Here is a 13,797-nt window from a genome sequence, read left to right on the forward strand (position 1 = left end):
GTAAGAAGCAAATTTAATCTATCCTCCTTATGACACTCTGTATCTTACATTCCCTAGGTCAGTGAAGGTAAGCTTACTGCTATAGCCCACAAATGTCAAATTTTCAGTAGCTTACAACAGTAAACATTTATTTCTCATTGAAAAATGCCTAAAAATGGGTTTTTCTAATCAGTGGCTGGCTCTCCTTCAAGCTGTGATTTGGGGATCTAGGACTCTTCCATACTGTGAATGTGATCTCTGATCTTCATTATTTGGTTTCTGAGATCCACAGACCACCTGCAACAGAAGAGCAAGAAAAATCATAAATGGGTGGTTTTGTAGGCCTGACCTAGAGGTCTATAGACTTTATAGCATTTCTATACTCTATATATATTGTATATTCTATACATTACAATGTCTATTCAGTATATATTCCTCTGGCTAGAATTCAGTCACATGGCTACACCTATCTACAAGGGAGGATGAGAAAGGTAGTGTAGTTCTATGCATAGGAGGAAGATTTGGTAACAAACTAGCCTGTCTATTTGAAGATGATACCTCATTCTAGAGTTCCACATATCCAGATGCTTTGAGGTCCATTCCAACCTTCCTAAGACACCCTGTAAGTTCCTCCAACATAGACGTGGTTTCTGCCATATGCGAGTCATTAAACAAGTTTGCAGGGTTTTTGTTTTGTTTTTATACTGCTTTTAAAAATATTTATCCTAGGGACGCCTGAGTGGCTCAGTCAGTTAAGCATCCAACTCTTAATTTCAGCTCAGGTCATGATCTCATGGTCAAGATCAAGCCCTGCTTCAGCTCCATGCTGGGTGTGTGGAGCCTGCTTAAGATTCTTTCTCTCCCTCTCCCTCAGCCACTCTCACTCTCTCTCTCTCTTTCTCTCTCTCTCAAAAAAAAAAAGGTTTGATTGGTATATGTATATAAAGCTCTTAAAAGAGTGCCTGGTACATGATGAGTACTCAATCAATGTTATCAATTATCTTAAATATGCATTTATTATCAATTTACCAATCTCATTACTTTTACTAAACCATAAATCTCCTGAGGGCCACAATCATGCCTTACTCATTTGGGACCTATGTATTCTTTCTATAGTACCTTAGGAATATTAGGCAATCAAATATTTGTTGAATGAAGCAAATAATATCTTTCTTAGTTTTTTTTAAGATTTTATTTATTTACTTGACAGAGAGAGCGAGAGAGCACAAGCAGGGGGAGCAGTAAAAGGAGAGGGAGAAGCAGGCTCCCCACTGAGCAGAGAGGCCAATGCCAGGCTCCATCCCAGGACCCTAGGATCATGACCTGAGCCAAAGTTAGACGCTTAACCATCTGAGACACCCAGGCACCCCTTTCTTAGTTTTTAATACAGATTTCATATACACTGTCATTTTCATCTGATGAAAATGATAGTATATCAGAATAAAACATATAAGGATGTTTCATATTAGGTTGCAAAATATTAAAATATATTTATAGTTTCTACATTATTTCACCCAGTTTAGTACAAAAACATCCCCCTAAATGTAAGGGTGGTATTTATGATTGAGTTTTACCCTATGTGCCCTTTATATTAATGTAAATTCTTGGACAGTGACCAAAAATCATTACAGCTTGATGTCTTCTCAGTAGCCAGAATGAAATGAATTGGTCTCGGTCCAATTCCTAGTGGACAAGTGTCTAAATCAAAAAAACGCCACCACAATTAGCATTACTTTAGTTAATAGTTTTAACCACTGAGGTCAAGGATAAAATGAATAATAAAATCTGAACTAATCTTGCAATGCAAGTTGTAACTGCTTCCAAAATAAAGGTTAGATAAACTTAACAGTTATCTGTTAACTAGTTAATTCACAGAATACAGGGAGAAAGGAACTCCAATGAGTCCAAATAGGAAGTTATGTAATTTTATGAAGCTAAATTTTCTTTAATAGTCATTCCTTTCCATAAACAACTTTAAAATTTTTCTCCATGAAAAATTAAATTTCTACCAGAACTAACAAGAATTTCCAACCTACTATTAATTTTGAAAATAAAGTGGAGAATTTAAATATACACATATTTATTTCACTTCCAAGTCACAATGTAGAAGACTCACTGGTAAATTTCTAAAAACAAGGAGAAACACAAGTATCCCGTAAGTTCTACACAGAAAGGTAGAAGAAACAAAATCCTTGGATCCAAGGAACTTCATCAAAGGATGTCAAAGTACAAAGACTAAATGTGTTTCAAGTAGTGAAAAAGTAAAACCTGAATATTCATTCCTTCACAGAATGATGGGATCCTCTATACTTTAAGGGAATCCCCACATTTAATTTTTACATATGAGATCATTAAGATTATAATAAATTGAGTTGATTTACCCAGAGTTACACAGTGACTTTCACTTTTCACCTGGTTCTTAGTGCCTACCTGAAAAGATTATGCATTAATAAAAATTCACATTTATACATGTACACATGTATGATGTGTCCAACATTTTTCAAAGCACTGAGAAAAACATCAATGGATGAGAGAAAAACTCCCTGCCTTCATGGAATTTACATTTTAGTGATGAGAAAAAGAAAATAAATACGAAATATATTTAATGATGTAATAGTGCAAGGTCAGAGAATCAGTTTATGAGTGATCAATTGGTTTGTTAGGACTGCCATAACAAAGCACTGCAGACTGGGTGGCCTAAACAACAGAAATGTATTTCTCACAGTTCTGGATGCTGAAGTCGGAGGTGAAGCTGTTAACAGGTTTGGTTTCTTCTGAGAGCTATAAGGAAAGTTCTCTTCCAGGCCTGGGACTCTCTCTGCTCCTCCCCGCTGCACTCGCTCTCTAAAATGAATAAATAAATCTTTTTAAAAATTCATTAAAAGGTATTTATTAATTTTCACTGTGGGCTAGGCACTCTGATAAAACAGGGTATCCAGTGGAACGAGAAGGGAAGGGGACCTGATGCGTTATCTGCACTTAGAAATTGCTGTAGACTGAATGTTTGTGTCCCCCCACTCCCCCAAAATTCGTATATTGAATCCTAACCCAGAACTGATGTTATTAGAAGGTGGGGACTTTGGGAGCTGATTAAGTCATGATGGCAGAGCCCTTCATGAATGGGATTAGTGCCCTTATGAAAGAGGCCGAGAAATCTCCCTCACCGTTCCATCAAGTGAGGTTACAGTGAAAAGAACACCACCAATGAGGAAGCAGATACTAGTCTGTGGGCACCATGATCTTGGACTTCCCCAGCCTCCAGAACTGTAAGAAATAAATGTTTGTTGTTTATAAGCCACCCAGTTACGATATTTTTTATACCAGCCCAAATGGCCTAAAGCAGAATTACTATTTGCAGTTGAAATTTCTAATCTGCTTTATGATAGCCTTTTATCTCAGTGAAGTTTGAAGCAAGGTCCTCCCATGAAAGTGAAACATAGAAAGCGAAGATAGAGACTATAAGTTCCTACGAATTTTAAGTTCGTAGAGCATGCACACTTTCTCAATTTTGCATTTATAAGCAACTCTTAAGGAGGGGAATTTTGGACTAGATGGATAACAGAGTGATTCTATGACAGATTAGTGAGGGATAAACCAATGTAAAAGTAGGACTGAAACATAATTACGAAATAAAAGCATTGTGGCTGTCACATACTATTCATATCATAGAATCTTTTAAATCTCAAAAGATGTACAATCTCCATTTACCACTACATGGATTACCAAAAATTTCACATATGGTGATGATTTTGTTTTATTTTACCTCCAATTTCAGCCTCTAGCCTCAACATTCATATCTCCCAAATGTAAGCAATCCATTAATAGCTACACAATTTAGGGTTATTAATTAGAATAAAGTTGGCAGTTTGACTTCAGAGTTCAGCCTGTTTTCTTGTGCTTCTTTAATGTGGTTGACTGCCTGCAAACATTTAAATGATTCCCCTGCCACTTGTCTATGTGTTTAAGCAAATAGACTATTACAAGAGCAAAGACCTACTTGGTTTTTCTAATTTGACGGAGGATAAAAGAAGTCTTTTGCAGCTTTGTTTTATTTCTAAACTCATTTAGCACCAAGTTCATACCCACTTCGACTTTTTTGGAGCAGGTTCATTATGAAAATGGTCTAATAACAAGTAGTTGGACCTAGAGTTTTTATACATCCCTAAATGGACCCAAGCTTGTTTCTCATCCTGTCTTTGTTTCATAATTATGTTCCCTTTCAGCCCATTCTGTGGTCTTTTCCTAAACATACTGTCTTTTGTAATGTGTTTCCTTTGATTGTGAATACATTTTATGTAGTAATTTCTATTATAGGTCTATAATAGAAATTCACCAACTGATCTCTAGGTGTCTACTTTTCCCAAATAACACATTGACAATTATAATATAGGTGCTTGTTCAAAATCTTATTACTCATATGGGGGAAATAGAAATAAGTAAGCCTTTAAATAAATTAGAATATAAAGAATATAAAACGTTTTGTAGCTCTGAGGTTGAGCAGTGCCCAAGCCAAAGGCTTGCATGTATTTGGTTTTTTTGGGAATGTGACTCCAGGAAGCAGATCTGAGGGGCAGAGACAGAGAAACATGGAAGGAAGGAAAGTAATATAAGATTGCAGGATCTTTAAAACTAAGGGTTGGGACAACAGATCCTTTACTTCTATGTAAGACATTTTTTGTAGTATCCTTCAATTGTCTTGTATGGGCTCCCAAGTGCTGATGTTTGATTTTTCAGGGAATTTTGCAAGTTGGTTTTCAAACTATTGGTAGTTTGAAACTGACCATGGTGGTGATATTTATAACACAGAAATCAGCAAACACTCCCCATCTGAGCATTTGTTTTTACCCCCAAAACACCACGTGTGCATACTTTTATCTGTTCTATTGGAGTCCACAGACTAAAGTGACATTTTTGCCAATAAAGTTTGACTGAAACACAGCCACACCCATTCCCTGACTGGTTTTGCACTACAAAGTTAGATGTAAGTAGTTGGGACATATATCATATGGCCTACAAACCCTAAAATAATTACTGTATGGCTTTCTACAGAAAAAGTTTGTCAAGCCATGTGTTGAATTATGCTGGATAAATTTTCTGCTTTGGTAAAACACACCCTTACAGCAAGACTATTCCACTTATTTTTTTGTGTATCAGTGTGTTAAGTGGGCTACCTTCATTCTTCCCCAAGTAAGGTTCATCCATATCTGTCCCAATCCTTATGCTTTGCTCTCCATATATGGGTATATTTCTTGGCTCCCTCAATTTATCGGGCACTTATAGAAAGATTTTATTTAAACATCAGCAGATTTTAAGGTCCTAGACCCTGGTATAACCACATCTTAGAAAAACAGCATAACAAAATTATCTTTTTTGTAGTGGATTTTACCTCTTTTTTTCCCTAGCACTATATATATAGTATATATATACACATATATATTTAATATATATACTATATATCGGTTTCTCCTTTGTATAGCTGTTGGCTTCATCCACGTCTCTGTTTTGACCTTCTGGGTTTTGCATGATCCAAGGTCCATGCTATTCCATGCATTGATTTCAGTATGTCTCTGATCCCAGAGAACCATGGGGCAACTTTGACCTTCAAAATATGATGGTAAGCCTTTAGTTGTTTTCCAGGACTTTGTTCAACTCTATTTTCCCTCTTTCTTATGCCCATTATTCCACCACTAAAATAAGATGTGCATAGCTCATGCAGACCTAAAGCTTCTTCCTAATTCTTGGGTCTTTCTTACATTTCATTATTCTCAAGGATTTTTTTTTTTAAGGATTTTTTTTAAAGTGTCATTTAATTCAGTATTTGCATAACTACACTTATTTTTAAAGCACAGCTGTTCTTTTCCATGCTTAACTGTTTCACTTATTAACTTCTAATCCCAACACTAATCATAATGGCTGATCAGAATTTAACAAAATTCAAAAACATGAGAAAACCTCTGAAGAATTGGATGTCAAATATAACTCAATGCTCTGATTAAAATCCATTATATTTTTTCAAATGTATTTTGAAATTCTCTTGATTCAAAATGCAAACATAAAGACCAAAAGTAAAAACATACCTTTTTTTTTAAATTTCCTTTTCTAAGATTTTAAATGTCAAAAGAATGCCATCTCCTCATAATTACCAGGAAAAGAAAAAGAGGTGAGTTAGTTGTCCTGTTTTCATCATCAAAGCCACGTTTTAGGTGTTGTATTTGTCAAAATCTTGCAATGAATGAAATCCAGCTTAAGCTAAATGAAACAGTAGAAATAGTTACAGAAGTGAAAGCTGAATATACTTGGCTAGATCCGGGATTTTATCTCTCTCTCTCTCCCCTATCTCTATCTGTTGTCTCTGCTTCCCCTTCTATTGGCTTTATGCTCGGACTCCCTACTTGTAACAAAAATGATGTCCTAGAATGGCTTTAACTTATGTATTATGTTAGGCACCAAAGAGAAGAAAAAAAGTCTCTTTACCACTAGCTCAAGAAAATGGTCCTAAGAGGACTTTGATTGTCCCAGCCAACAGGAGCATATTTGTCTTTTCCTGAACTGATCAATAAAGCCAGAGGAAAATGATATACTGTGACTGGCCAGGGCTGGACTACATGCTCTCACCTGTGCTATCTGAGGGAAAGGCAAAAGCCTCAAATAATAATGAATTCTCTTAAAAAATATAAACAGCAAGAAAAGGGAAAAGAGGGTTATTGTGCCTACCAATGTTTTCTCTATGGACTATAAATAGCTTCTCTTTCCTAATGTGAAAATTCCCACTATGATGAAGGTGTGTACCAACATGAAATAAAATTAAAAATTGAGGGCCCCTGGGTGGCTCAATCGGTTAAGCGTCTGCCTTCGGCTCGGGTCGATCCCGGGTCCTGGGATTGAGTCCCGCATTGGGCTCCTTGCTCAGCGGGAAGTCTGCTTCTCCCTCTGCCTCTGCCCCTGCTTGTGCTCTGTCTCTCTCTTTCCCTCTCTCTTTTTCAAATAAATAAAATCTTAAAAAAAAAAAAAAAACTAAAAATTGAGCAATACTGCTATTCTCTTAAAGGGCTTCATCCATTCCAGATGAAAGAATAATGAGTGAGTGGATGAATGAGTGAGTTAGCATGGACTTGTCTTCTCTGTCCAGCCTAAACTACATTCAAAAACTTCCAGGTCAACTGACTACTTGTCAATCCTTAAAATTGGTATATTAAACTGGGGGTTGAAGTTACCATCTGCCCAGTGTGTATCCACACCCTGAAACTGGGTCAGACCCAGAAGAGCCAACAGAAACACTTTATGCCTGGAAAATAGCCAGATTTGAACTCAAAACAAAGGTCTCAAAAACATGAATGTTGACGTTTTTCTTCAAATATCCCTGTAAAGGCAAGAAGTCATCATCTGATGGCTTGCTTGAAACTTATGAATCCTTGGATTTGGTAAACTGTCTCACTTTTCAATGACATAAAATCCCAATTAAACAGTTTTTTAAAATAATAAAATTTATTATTTAACCTGATCAGCATAGAACATTCAATTACTTATTCATTCATTCAATTTCTTTTTTGCCATGTTACTTTGAACAAGTCACAAGTCACCTTTAAAATATATATATATTCTCCATTCTTCCAACACTTAAATCTTCACCTTCCATTTCCTTTTCTCATCTTCTCCAAATTCCATACTAAATACTCTGGACTGAATGAATCTATTTCATTGGTAAACACAGCACTCAATTTTAGCATTTATTTTATTAATTTGCAATGTGTCTGTATGCATGTGCATTTCCTCTCTAAGATGGTAAATACGTTGATATCATAGACTTATTAATAATTATATCTCTAGTTCCAGATCCAGTGGAAGACTAGCAATTATTCAGTAAAATAATTCAGATTATTTCCAAATTTTCAAATGAAAGTACATGTTTCTGGTGTTTGGTATAAAACCATTTCTAATTTAGAAAGAATAGGAAGACTTCTAAGGATTCTGAGATTTCTTGGTACTTTTAAGGGCCCTAGAGATTATTTCCTATGATTTCAAATTCAAAATGTAAGACTTTCTTTCCTTGATATGTGTAAGAAATCATATTTCTCTCTCTCTCTGTTTAAGACATAAATAAAAATAGTGTGATCTGTGGATAAAGGCAAAAGTGAAGAAAGCATAGAGAATGAGAAAGAGAGGATTACGCAACCTCATGTGCAAATATTTTAACATTTGACAGATGTTTACATATCATCAATTTGGAGTCAGTTTGGTCTTGCGTGAAGTGAGGAGGGAAGATATTGTTATCTTTACTTAACAAATCAGTAACTGGAAAATTAGAAAGTTAAGGAACTAGGGCAAGTTCATGAATCAAGTTAATACATGAGTTCAGCCTATAATATGGAGCAGGATTATAATTACAGTGAAGTTTTCCAATATTCTTCACTTATTATTACATTACACTGGACCAGAAACATCATCCCTTTGAGCATCATTTTTCTTCATTTTGAAGTGGGGGTTAAATAACACCCACCTAATAAGGTCATCCTGAGCAAAGGAAAGAATACCTAGAAAGAACTGCTAAATAGGAAGGATGGTTTTGCAGGCACTTTGGCAGCTTTTTCTCACTTCACCCTGCCCACCTGCCTGCTTAAGAAAATGTTTCCCAGAAGTCATCCAGCAAAAGTGGAAAATAACCATATGTTGTACTTGTTGAAATGTAAGAAGGAGGACACTAGAAAAACCTTTGTCTGACAATTTATTCTGCAGACCAACAAGCAGGGTTACTGGCTGGGAATGGATTAATTGCCATGGGAGAAAGGGCTTGTGGCTCAAGATGGTGAAGGAGCCCCAGGGTAAGATGGGCAGGAAGAGAATATATGAATACTGGATACTATTTACCCATGAGACATCTGCAGAGAGAATGATTGAAAAATTACCTAGGACCTATCTTGAACAATACAAGAAAATTTGTATGGCTTCATCAAAATCTTCTGTATTGAAATGCTAGTTTTAAGGACTGACATATTAGTTTAAAATACAAATTTTATGGGATAAAATGCTGGTTATATGGTGCATTTTTCACATACAAGTTGCTTGATATTTACAGACCATTAATATTTAATACCACAAAGTTGTTCCAGACATTTATATCAGGTGTGAGAAGAAATTGTGGGTGAGCTAAGTATTGTGAGGTTTAGATTAGCAATGTAGACAATTTGTCAGAGTCCTTCCAGACCCATCAATGTCATAACCTTCTATTTCATTTAATATTTGATGAATATTAACTTTAATTTCATCCTACTTCTCATTAATCGGTGTTCTTCCATTTTAAAAAGAAAATACAAATATTTCAATGTTTTTTCAAGTTTATTCACATGATGTTCTTGCTCTAACTGGAAAAAGAAAACCTTAATGCAGTAAATAAAGCAATCATCCTACTGTTTGTATTTTGATAGCAAGTAAACAAGTTATTTACTTGAACAAGAGTACATACCTCTGAACTGAGAGGTAAGAGATAATTTCTCAAAATGTTCCCTAAAGTCAAAGATGATCATTTGGAAGAAAATATAATTGAAGAACAGAAACAGATAAATCTAATATTATTATTTGAAAGAAACTTTTGGGTTCTCACTTCAGTTCTTGATAATGTAGTAAATTCAAAGATTAATAATGTGCAGATGCTCCTAGAATCTTGTACATATGCATATGTTCATGTACATATCCAACACAAATAATGTTTGTGCTTCTCCCCACCAAACACCCCATCTCTCCCCACATATCCCTCACAAATAATGTTCAGCTTCTCCCCACCAAACACCCCACCTTGTACAATTCAGTTCTTTTGGACTGCAGGCTCTGATACTGTGAGAAGAAGATGTGAGAAATGGGAGAAGAAAAACTTAGCATGAGAGGCCAAGTAGATACATATAATAAAGCTGAGGAAAATGGGATAAGGGAAAAACCACATGGGTTAAAGTAGCATGAAGAAAGAGGGATATTTTTTATGTCTGGGTAGTGAGAGTAACTGAAACCCGGAGTAAAAAGGGATTCTGACTACCTATTGAGTTTTCATTAGAGCTTTATCATTCAAACACTGAAATTCTCTGGACACATGGGTCCAGGATTAAAAAAAAAAAAAAAGACACATTTAGAGGGCATACCCAAGATTTCAAAATAATGCTGGGATAAAAATCAGTACTACTAGGGATTTAGAATGATGATACAATCAAGTTTATCTAAATTATAAAATCAAAGAACCATTTTGAAGATGACAATACAATGAAGTTGGGGGTGCAAAGTTGAGAAAAATATCTATAAATGAATATATGAGGGATGCCTGGGTGGTTCGGTCAGTTAAGCAGCTGTTTAGGTCAGGTCATGACCTCAGGGTCCTGGGATCGAGTCCCACATGGGCTCCTTTTTCGGCGGGGAGCCTGCTTCTCCCTCTGCCTGCCACTCCCCCTGCTTGTGCTCTCTCTCTCTCTCTCTCTGATAAATAAATAAATTAACTAAATCTTAAAAAAAGAGTGACTATATGAGCCATAAATCCAAACAAATGTAGCCCTACATAGTCCACTACATTGAGAAAACTGAACCTATTCCTTTAAGAAGTATTGAAATAGAAGATAATCTTTGCTTACCCATTGACACACATCCACACATCTCCACAATCAGTTTCCTTAGAAATTGGAGTCCTTAACAGAAGTAAAAAGAGTTCCAAGTTCACCCTGCATGGATAAGTGAGTGGCTTCTTCCTATCTCCACGTGGATAAGACTAAATCTTGGGGGGTGGGGGGCAGGGAGGAGGTATGCTCACAGAGGGCTTAGAATTAAAATAAATTTTCAAAATTTTGTGCAAGTTATTTGTATAAAGAACTTAGAAAACAGGTAAGGAATAATACTTTACAAAGTCAGTTAGATGTTGAATCATAACTGGAATAACTACAGACATTGAATAGAAATGTAAAAAATTACAGACAGAGAAAAGTTACCATTTTTAATTCATTTTCAAGCCTTACAATGGGAATTAAAGCTGTACAAAATAGTATTTCTATGAAGAGACTAACTGAACTATAGTAGAACAGGGGTAGGCAACTATGGCCCAGAGGCCTGCTACATGTTTTCTTTCTTTTTTTTTAAACCACTCACAAGAATGGTTTTTATTTTTTTAAGCGGCCAGGAAAAAAATATCAGAAGAATTATATTTGGTGACATGTGAAAATTATATGAAATTCAAATTCCTCCATAGGAAAGTTTTATTTTGACATAGTCACACTCATTTATTTATGCATTATCTAAGGCTACCTTTATACTACAAGGCCACAGTTGAGAAGCTAGGACGGAGACCAGATGTGGCCTGCAAAGCCTAAAATATTTACTATCTGGCTTTTTACAGAAAGTGTTTGCCAACCACTTCACTAGAACAAAAACATAACAAAATAGAAGACACCTCTGTTCATAAATGTACATTAAAGCTAGGGGAAATGTATTCTTTGTCCTGATCGGGCTGTATTAACTCTGACGGTTCCACAAAGGACAGTAGAACAAGACATGGAGGCTCAGCAGTAAGTGAAAACAGAAGTGATAGAGAGTAAGGAATTCATAAGTACTATTGGAATCCATGGCTCTTTCAAAAATCTCCCAGAATTTCACTTTTGGTGAAACAAATCAGAGCTGAAGAGGTAAAGGAGGACATATTAGAAGCTATCAGGAAATCAGATCAACTGAAGAAATTCAAACTGAGATTCTGGCATGAATCTGATAAACCAAATGGGCTATGTTTGTCTCTGACTTTAAAAGATGAAAGATCCCAGATGACTGAAATAAACAAGCTTCCTGGTCTTAATCACCGGACTCCACTAGTTACAGGTTAGGAATGGCCCTAAGAAGAATCACTATGCTTACTTGGATATCCATTCAGAACTCAGCTGGGGTAGAACTGGTTACACATTTTCACTGATTTTGGCAAATAAAATCTTTCAGTGGTTAACAACTATTAATATTGTTATAAAGTAAACAAAATTTCTTTCTCAAACTACTTGTTCAGTGATACCTGAAAAGTGAGGGAAATAAATTATAAGTTCCCTTCCTCCAGCCTAGAGGTAGAGTGGCAGGACTGTGATGAACTCAGTACGACTCTACTTGGTAGTGTTTCTGGAGTTTTTCCAGCTAAATTACACAGCACTCACCGAGCCCTCATCCTCTAACCCCAGTAAAAGAGTGAAAAGAAAGGGAGTCAGGGGATGGTAGACTGTCAATAAAAGGATCATCTGAAAGTCCCCTTTAAATATTGGATTTGCCTTTGAAGGCATCTGTGAAAATTGACCAGGATAAATGTGTTAAAAGGGTGAAAATATTAACTCATAAATTTCCCAGTCTTTGTACCTCATTAACTGAAGAGAATGTACTATTGTCTATTTAGTTTCTCCCTGCCATTTTCTCTTTTTTAAAGTGTGTGTTTGTCAGAATACTATGATACAGAATCAGATAATAGGCCAAGAGAAAGAAGAAAGAAAAGTTGGAGTAGGAAAAGACTTTTTATGAGACACTAAGATTACCTACATAATAAAAGTAATTAGAGACTGGAAAATAAAATAAGAAAGATCTGCATTGATTAAGAGATACTGAAAAAGGTGGTTTATTATTATTTATTTACATTCAGCTATCGTTTGAGGGACTCATTGTAGACAAAGACAGACTCTAAAGCAATATAGAATTGGAGAGAAGAGAGTTTCAGAATTTAAGTGTCAGAAATATCATTAGATACAGGTGTCTGCACACCTATTTGAATATGACCATGAATATGATGGGACCTGGAGTTCTAGGATTCACAAAGTTCATAACATACTTTCATCACATAAAACACATAGTCAATAGGTAAGTGCTGCATTAGATCCTTTATTCAGAATAGCACTTCTTTCACAGGAGTGAAAAAGATTCATAGCCTACATGACCATCCATAGAATTTCACCGAAACCTAAAGATTTTTGGTTGACCTGCTTTCAGCATGTCGGTTCAAGCATTCTCTTGTTTCTGCGTTCGTGTTGACAAATCAAATTATTTTTCTATAACTTTTCCCTCTAATTTGTAAATATACAGCTATAAATCCTCATTTTTGAGGTGGTACAATGACTATTCACTTCTCTAGAAAAACAATAGGCTCAATTTTCTCTACTCTTAAGAATATCTTGACAGCATATTTGCCTCTTATGCTCTAAAAGGGTGATAAATATAATCAATGCACAGTGAAATATTTATGTGCTCAATTCCATTTCTAATGCATTATCAAAATATCTGTTAACTGCACTTGAATAAAAATTTAAAATACCGTGTTTCCTCAATCAGACAGAGAACATGCCACAAAATCTTTAGAATGCAAAGGATTAGCACTTTTGCATCGCATTTTAATACGTTGGTACGCCAGCCTGACAAATCATCTCCAATTAGACCTCCCACAAGTGAGGAAGTAATTTATACTGAATGGTTGAACATTTTTTTCAAGATGAAAAATATTGTTTTAAAAAGTGTCTTAAATGTATCCTGCTTGGCCCTTTACTTTCCTGAATAAAGGGCCTTTAAAGAAAATAAATAAATAAATAAATAAATAAATAAATAAATAAATGTATCCTGCTACTGAATAGTAAGGGTTAATGTAAGTGAAAAGCAAACATATCAAAGAGAATGACTTTTGATGAGTGGCAATTACTTTTCCACTGAAAAGAATTATGATGTCAAAGAATCCGTAGAACATGATCCATACACAATCAATTCAACAATTATTTACTGAGTGTATTCTTTGTGAAAGGCAATGGGCTAAGTATTGGGGTGCAAAGAAAACCACAAGCTAATGTG

This window comes from Halichoerus grypus, chromosome 3 (assembly GCF_964656455.1).
Source record: "Halichoerus grypus chromosome 3, mHalGry1.hap1.1, whole genome shotgun sequence".
Classification (NCBI taxonomy): Eukaryota; Metazoa; Chordata; class Mammalia; order Carnivora; family Phocidae; genus Halichoerus; species Halichoerus grypus.